Genomic DNA, 9,050 nt, shown 5'->3' with positions numbered 1-9,050 from the left:
CTTGATTCCAGTATCTTCTCTTCTCTTATCGAGCAATGTGACTATGGGCAAATCTCATTCTTACTCCAGACTTTCCTTTCCTTTTTGGTAATATTAGGAGTTGGGCCAATGACTTCCCTAGTTATTTTGAGTCACTTCACTGTGATTGTTAATTGAACATAAGAAAGAAGGGCAGAATGAGATAGATGGTAGAGACAAATCACGTAGCAAGAGAAATAATTAGATATTTTTCAGACTTATAATCAATAAGATGACTTAAAATTAACTTTCATATTTTTTTTAAAAAAATCAAAGCATGTAGGGTAAAAACTGTTTCTTTAAGAATTAGAGTTAAAGAAATAATACAATTGAGCAAAAAGATAAATTTGGGGGATTCAGGAGAGCTTTTATTTACACTCTGACCAAATACTTCCATCCCTCTTACTGGTCTTTCAAATCATTTTGTATTTTAGTTCCTAGAGCTCTCTCTCACTGCTAAATGGTGACACCACAATCCTTGTTGTTTACTGTTCAGAAAAGTGGATGGGATCAATGAGATGATATTTATCAAGTGCTTTGAGCTCCTTGGAAAGTACGATTATATAAATATCATATACTGCACCCAAATATATAGAAAAGAATTGCCCCAGACTTCCAATTCTTCAGGGAGTTACCCACATAATGGAATCTGTCTCAGTGAAATTGAGATTAGTGAAAAACAAGCGGTATTGGAAAATTTGTAGTGTGTCATGCCAAGGTCCTACCTGCACCGATAAAACATGACTTTCATATCCACATTCTGTTTACAACTAGAACTAAATAGAAGTGCCTGTGATAGGTTTGTGTTATGCCACTAGGAAGCTAGTATATCTATTTTTAATAGCATGAACAAAATTAAAACTTTGGCTTTTTATGTATAGTTTAGAGTAAAACATGATTAATAACAAATCTGAGTAAGTTGACTCCTTTTAAAGAAACAAGCACATCAATCATTTTTCTTTTTTTTAGGCAAGGCAATCCTTGGTTGATCTCACAGATTGCATGGACCTTGTCAGCTTACAATCCCTTATTTATTTTTTATTTTTTTATGCCTACAGCACCTGGTATTCCTAGGCAGTCTTCCATCCAAGTACAAACCAGGCTCGACCCTGCTTAGCTTCCAAGATCAGACAGGTTTGGGCTTGTTCAGGGTGGCATGGCCATAAACACACATCAATCATTTTTATCTCTTCCAGAGTGTAAATAAAAGTTCTCCTGAATCCCCCAAATTTAGCATCTCTCACAAGATGCTAAGTATTAAAGACAGCAATTAATTAATTAAGCTAATATTAACTGAGTATATGTACCTGTTATTTACTAAGAATAATACACTGCTAAGCAAGAAATAGATGGCCTCTGCCTACACTGAATTCTAAAACTACATAACACATGTAGCCAAATGAGAAATGAGAAAAGTTTCTTTTTCTTTTTTTATAACCTGAGCACCTTACAGGGTATGCATGTATTAGGAATGAGAGCTCCAGGATCTTAGATGGAATGAACTCGTTTTGCTCATCTTGAAAGCTCCCACAACAAGAGAAATGTTCAACAAGAGACATAAAAGAATTCAAATTTTAATCAGCACAGATCCTTAAAGGGTTGGGTCCAGCTTGCAGAGGTGCTCTAATAGAGCAATTGCAGAAGCTTCTGCCTCAGATATATCTGGAGCAGCATTTGATTGTCGAGTTTCCAAATTTGCATGGCATGCAAGTGAGAATGGGAGAAGCACATTATACAATTTACGAAGAGGCACAGGGTGACCTTCACGTTCCATTTAGATTACAGAATCTCATAGTGAATTTTCTTGTTTTCTAAATTGATGAAATTTTCTAGTCCATTCCTCCGAGAGCAGCTACTTTTTTTTTTTTGTTTCCCAGAGCATCAGATGAAAAAGGGATTAAGGAACTGCAGAATAAAGACAACTTTGTTGTGAGCTAAAAATGCCCTCAGGAATGATGCATGGTGCCCCAGAGGGAGCAAGAAATTGAAAATTTCTTCCTTTTGAAATAACAGCTAGCTCTATGGAGATGGAACAAAGGCTGACAAATCCTTTTCCTGCCAGAAGAAAAGATATATAAGTACATGATTGGTTTGGTTACATTCATTTCAAATTTATTCATAAAATTATTCAATCATTTTTTTCGACAAACATATATTGAGAACTTATAAGCAAAGCCCTGTTGTAAACTGCAGAGGTAAAGTTGTTAAAACAACAGATAAGATTCCTAAGCACATGTATCTTTCTTTCTAGCAGGTAAAAGACATTAAACAAGAAAACAAATGAATACGGAAACTTCAGCTGGTGATTAGTTCTCTGAAGGGAATACAATTAAAGTGTGTAACATTTGGAAATCTTTTATATGAAGTGGCTAGAAAAACCTGTTGGAGGAAATGAACTAAATGACAGGAATGAGCCAAGTGAATATGTGGGGATACGTCCTTTCGCACAAAGGAACAATGAGTGCAAAGGTCCTGAGGCAGGTGACATTTGGTGAGATCAGATGTCCACTAAATGCCACTGTGACCAGAGCCTCGTGAACGAAAGAGAGGGCTGTCTGAAATGGAAACTGAGAGTTGGGCAGGGGCCAAGCAGTAGAGGAGAAATTCAGGACTTGACAAAATGATTTCCATCTTTTTAAAAATCATTTCGTAAACCAGAATAATGGCTCGAGGGTGGCTTGGCTTAATGCTCAGATTGTGTTACTTTACATGACAAAGGAGAATTAAGGTTGCTAATTGGCTGATCTTAAAATAGAGAGTTTATCCTTCATTATTTAGGTGAGCTCAATGTAATTACAAGGGCTGAATAGTAGAAGCAGAAGGCAGAAGAGTCAGTGTCAGAGTGATGGAGATTGATTGACAAAGACTTGCTATTCCGCTGTTGACTTTGAAAATGGAAAGGATCCAAGACCCCCAAATGTAGATAGCCTCTAAGAGCTGAAAAAAAAAACAAAAAAACAAAAAAACAAAAACAAGGAAACAGAATCTCCCCTAGAGCTTCCAGAAAGAATGCAGTTTGACACCTGGCTTTTAGCCCAGTGAGACTCATTTTGGACTTTTGAGCTTCGAACTATAAAACAAGAAATTGGTGTTGCTTTAAGTCACTGATTTTGTGATATTTTGTTACAGAAGCAATAGGAAGCTACTATAAAGCCAATGGAAGGTTTTAAGTCAAGGAGTAGCTAAATTTTACTTAAATGTTAACACATCATTCCGACTGCTTCTTAAAAAATAAATTATAAGGATGCAAAAGTAGAAAAGACAATTAGGAGCCACTGCAGTAGGCCGGAGGTAAGAAAATGTAGTTCTAATAGGGTAGGATCCTTGGAGAAAAAGAAAGAAATTTCAGACAAAAACACAGCTTACAACTTTTTGAGGAACTGGAGTTTGGTGAGGAAAAACAGAAAATTCAACCCTAGACTTTTGAATGAAACATTTTGGAGGATAAAGGAACTATACGTTGAGTCTGACAACAGCAAGAATAATTTAAGTAAGAAATTCTTTTTTAAAAAAATATTAACTTTGAGATTCGTATTGCAGATATACAAATTTGAAATTTAGAAGATTAAGGCAAGAAAAATAAATGTGTTAGTAATTTGCAAAAAGATACTTTTGTGTTGTGGTACTGAATTAAAGTACTCATCGAAGGAAGTATTAGGACTCTGTTGGATTCCTGAGTACTAACATATCTTCAGTTAGTGAGACATGACATAGGATCAACACATATGATGGTCTAAATTTACAAAGCTTGTAAATACTATGGTTTTTTCCATATTTTGAGTGAAATCTAAATATCCACTGATGATCTGTACCCCTCTTCTATTGGTATATACAAAGATAAACTGAGAGGTTTAATAAATATACATTTAAGCCTTCGCTTTTCTTTCTTAGTGGTAATTCCACAACTTAAATGGTAGAATCATGACAGTCTTGAAAAAGGCATAGTCTGAGCCTTTTATGGAAAAGTGAGCAATTTAAAAAACACATTAATTCAAAGAAGTTAAGCAAATTGAAACTTAAGAACTAGTCAATAAAATAGAAATTAGAGAATTAAGGTCTGGATGCAAATATAATCTATGAGTCACAAAGATATTCCCTGAGACATCGAACTATGACTCCCAAGCTCTTTGGTATTAAGACTACCTCCTATATGATAATATAGAAAGGATGAAGAAATAAAATGATGAAATACCAAAAAGAAAATGATTGATCTTAAGATCTTATAATAGATTAACCTTGTCTGTGGTGTTTTACTCTGTTATTGTGCTCTTGGGCTCTGTGACTGCCTTTGAGTTTGTGTACATGACACTTTGTATTCGGAACACAGACCTAATTTCACCCTCTTACTATTTATTTCAAATCCATAAAGTGTTTGCAAGATCCCTTTGTATTTTATAGAATCAACATGGAACTAGAGTAATATCCAAATAAGATGCAAGAGCTGGCAATATTGTTGTGATTGAGGTTCTAGGTCATATGGTATATTAATTATACTTCTTGGAAAAATAGAACTGATAGGATAAATTTATACACATACACACACAAACACACACACAGTGAGAGAGAGAGAGAGAGAGAGAGAGATTGATTTGATTTGGAAATCTGCAACTCTCAAGATCTACAAGATGAGTCAAGAAGCTAGAGACTCAGGAGAGCTGATAATTTAATTCCAGTCTGAGTTTGAAGGCCGGAGAAACAGAGAAACATGAGAGCTGATGGTGTAGGCCAGGAGGCTTGACACTCAGGAAGAGTTTATGCTTCATTTTGAGTCTGAACACAGGGAAAAGCCAATGTCCCAGTTCAAAGGCAGTTGGGCAGGAAGAACTCTCTTAGACTCAGGGGAAGGTCATCCTGTTTGCTTTATTTAAGCCTTCAACTGACTGGATAAGGCCCACCCATTTTAGGGAGGCAACCTGCTTTCTTCAGTCCTCCGATTTAAATGTTAATTGCTTCCAAAAACACTTTAGATATGCCCAGAGTAATGTTTGACCAAATATCTGGACACCCTGTGGCTCAGTTGACACGTAAAATTAACCATCATCATGGGGATGTTGTAAAACCAACTGAGACAATAATTAAGAATAAAGGAAGGTAAGCGCGGTGGGCAGGAATTAGTCCAAATAAATTCAGAAACAGTGAGAGCCAATGTTGAGAGCAGCTTTTACCTGTTCACAGTTTTTGGTACAGAAATAGTATTTAAGAGTATAAACTCTGTGGTCAGGAACATGTGAACTAAATGCTGGAAGACCTGGTTAACAGTGGGTATTTCATAAACTACTCTGAACCACATTTTCCTTATGTGTGAATTGGGAAATGTAATAATATCTGCCTCATGAGATTGTTAGAATAAACGTGATGATGTATGTAAAGTGCTTGAGATGATTATCATAATTCTGAAAAACAAATGTTTGTATGCTGTGAGAAGTTGTATCAATACCATTGATTTCTATAAGCAGACTGGATCTCTTATAAAAGCCCAGAAGAAGGAAACATTCGCTTCGTCGAATGCCATCTCATGACTGGACTTATTTTCATCTTAAAGGAGTGGTTCACATATTTCTTCTCTTTTTAGAAGTTGTACATTTTTGTAGAAATCAATAGTCTACAACAGACAGATATCACCAAAACACTACAGCTCACATATTCCTGCAAAGCTTTGCTGATCCGCCCAGCATTTATTATGTATCTGATTATGTGGGGTAGGTAATCCTTCTATTACATTTACAATTAAAGTAACCGCTTTGGTCTGATAATGTCACAGAGGTTTTATAGCGTAGGAAGGGCATGAGCTGGAGAATGATGGAGACTGACATCACAGGATGGAAGAGAATGAGAATGATATGTCCCATGTCTTTTCTCATGGTCTACTAAGTAGCGATTTGCTAACTTGCTAACGTCATAGGGTAATCATTTCCCTTTATCCTAAATGAGAAATTTAGTAAAAAATGGAAATGAAGGGTTTTATAAATCAGTTGTTTGTGACCAATGTTATACATGTAAAGTGATCTTCTTTTTCTTTTTCAAAAAATGGCATTTGCTGCATTCTTCCTGGGGTTGAGCCCATGAACTAGGTTTCTCTTGTGGCCAACTCTGATTTGGCACCATATAAGGAAGGGAACTCCAGTTGATATAGTTCTAAGTATAACAAAGGTGACACAGTGCACTGTCCCACACCAGGACAGACTTGGAGAGTAAGAACACAGCTGTGGAGAAATGTGAGTTCATCCATTTTTAAGTGAGGGACTGGTAGCTACCGAGTCCCCAATGCCTAGATATGGAGGTGAGACAGATCCCTGAAAGCCATCAAGAACTGCTGAGGCTGAAAGAGTTGATTATTTGGAAGTCAGGATTGATAATCAGATGAGATCAAGGTCAATGATAGTCACAAGAAACACACACACACATACACTATCCCACAGGCTTGCCAATAGCTGGGAGAGCTTTTGTTGCAGTAGTCACCCAAGGGGCTTCCTTGAGGCTGTGTCATCCATGCACATGACTTCTTTCCCTTGAGTACACTGCCGAGCATGAGCTTGCGAAGTTTTTTTGTTTGTTTGTTTTGTTTTGTTTTGTTTGTTTGTTTTGTTTTGTTTTATCGTTGCTGCAATAGAATCCACCTAAGGGTGGAGGAAGCTTGGTGATGAAATTTAGAAAGGAACAGGACTAAATATAAATCACAAATTTGAATGAAAAAAAAAAAAAAAGAATTGCTGTATTGAAGTAAGCTACCTTAAATTAGCAAGATACATTTTCCCAACACTAAGCAGAAACAGGATCTCCAGAGATGATGTGAGTTCTAAAGGAAGTGAATACTTTGAAGAAATAAATCTATGAGTTTATACTTTTTCAATCACTATGCAAACTCCTTGAGGCCATGTCATAAATGCTGCATGGACATGAACTCTTTCCTTTGAGTATACTATTGAGCATGAGCTTGCCATCTTATCACCCACCTGCTTTAGCCTTCTAAGCTGCACTCATAAGGACCAGCCTCTGAAACTAAGTCTGTTTTGCCAGCCCCAATCCATTTCTGGTCCTTTTTCTCTTCGAAGTCCGGTGCCACTGTATTTCCTGCATGCTTTGCCCCAAAGTCTGCTCCCAATATGACATTTACAGAAGCCAAAAGAATGTTTTCCTTCAATGGTTTACATTTCAATGACTGACACTAAGTCTTTTTAAATATCTGCTCAGTTTGTAGCCTTTCCATTGGCTTAAAACTTCTCTTAGACAAAATGGAAAGTGATTTTATCTTAAATATGGGTAAAATGCTGTTCCGTGTTCACAGAGAATAAGAAGCATAGAAAAGCATTTGCCACAAGAATTCTGCAAAGGAAATTATCAAAAGGGGCAATTCTAAAACTTTACAGAGGGGACACTATTAAAATTTTCTGCAAATGTTTAGGTCAAGGGTTATATGATGAAGCATAATTTGAGCTTATGGAAGAAATGAACACCTAATGTGCAAGAATAGAAATATTCCAATCACACAAGTCCACTGATTTGCTCCCATGGGTCCTGAAAAAACTCTTGTGCATGCTTCCAGAAGATTGTTAAAGAGATCCAAATAGAACCACTCAGCTACTGTCTAATTTGGAATATCGTTGTTGTAAACATTGCACTAATCTAAACTCTAAAAATATGCCAGATCTCTAGTATCAATGTCAATTTTTATAAAAAGGTAATGATATTGAATATGAAAAAATTAAATCAATAGTATACCAAATTATGTCATGTGTTGTCTTTTTTTTAAATCTAGATCTACTCATAGATCAATAAATGTTGCAATGATGATTTTTTAAAAAACACCAAATTCTATTTGATATTGATAAGGTTTTCCTCTCAAAATAAAAACCAAGCAAACTGAAATAAAACAGTTGTAGTAGCACCTGGGGGAAATACACTGATATACTTCCTTCACATAATGCTACCTAAGTTGATAGATAAGATTTGTCTAGGAGAAATAGATATAAATTGTTAAGTAGCTGAATTATTGATCTTTAAGAAAAGTTGTGAAAATAATTTTGGATGAACATGAATTCGTGTTATCTTGATTCTAACCAAAGAATGTCCATTTGTGAATCATCCCTTATCAGGCCCATTTCCTGTTGGAAAAAGTAATTAGTTGTTTATGTTCTATAATCTGAAGGATGATTGGGAAGCTGTTACTTCCAAAAATATCTCTTATCAACAGCTACCGTTATGCTTGAAATACTATTACAAGTATATTCCTTTGGCTAAAATGTCACCCTTTCTTTACAAAAAAATAAATAATTATAATAAAAACATGGATAATTACCTTTTGCTGAACATTGATTATGGGCCAGGCATTCTGTTAAATGTCAAGTGTATCGTTTCATATAATCATTAGAGCAAAACTATGAGGCAAGTATTAACATTATCTTCATTTGGCAGATGATAAAACTAAAGCTTAAAAATATTAAATAACTTATCAGAGGTCACACAGCTGAATAGTGGTGAAACTTTATGGGCCAATTCTTTGAGACTATTTTTATTTCTTACATGCGTATTTGTCATTTGGTGTGAGTACTCTTTCTGCTTGAGTGTCTATTTATTCCTCAATATGAAGCTTTTTATTATTATCCCAGACAAATCAACTCCCTATGTCAGCCCTTGTTACCTCTAAAATAGTACACGTTATTTTGATTAAAAAAATTTTTTTTTTAATTCCAATATCCCTCACTAGGTTACATTTTGTGAGAATAGTGAACCTGTGTTTTATAGTTGTTTTTGTTGTTATTGTTGTGGTTATTATTATTATTATTATTACTGTTCTTCGCATTCTAATCATTAAACATAATTCAACCTGCATATTTGCTGTTCCATAAATGTCTTCTGGATGAAATTATGTAAAATTAAATTAATATTTTCTTATAAGGGATCATGCTGCTTTCCTTTATAACTGATGGAATCTAGGGTAGCATGAAAAACTTGAACATCGAGGAGATTTAATAGGTATAAAACTCAGTCATAGAAACAGAAAAGGTGAAAAGGGTATGGGACTCCTCTGTGGC

At 35.4% G+C, this 9,050-nt stretch overlaps 1 pseudogene; it reads right to left on the bottom strand.

Annotated features, from left to right (window-relative positions):
- Positions 1–1,067: 1,067 nt before the first annotated feature.
- On the bottom strand, positions 1,068–1,186 carry LOC118609070 (annotated as a pseudogene).
- Positions 1,187–9,050: the final 7,864 nt, after the last annotated feature.

This window comes from Rousettus aegyptiacus, unplaced genomic scaffold (assembly GCF_014176215.1).
Source record: "Rousettus aegyptiacus isolate mRouAeg1 unplaced genomic scaffold, mRouAeg1.p scaffold_m13_p_10, whole genome shotgun sequence".
NCBI classification, from domain to species: Eukaryota; Metazoa; Chordata; class Mammalia; order Chiroptera; family Pteropodidae; genus Rousettus; species Rousettus aegyptiacus.
The sequence above is the reverse complement of the archived record's forward strand: the minus strand, read 5'-3'. Positions and strand labels throughout refer to the sequence as shown.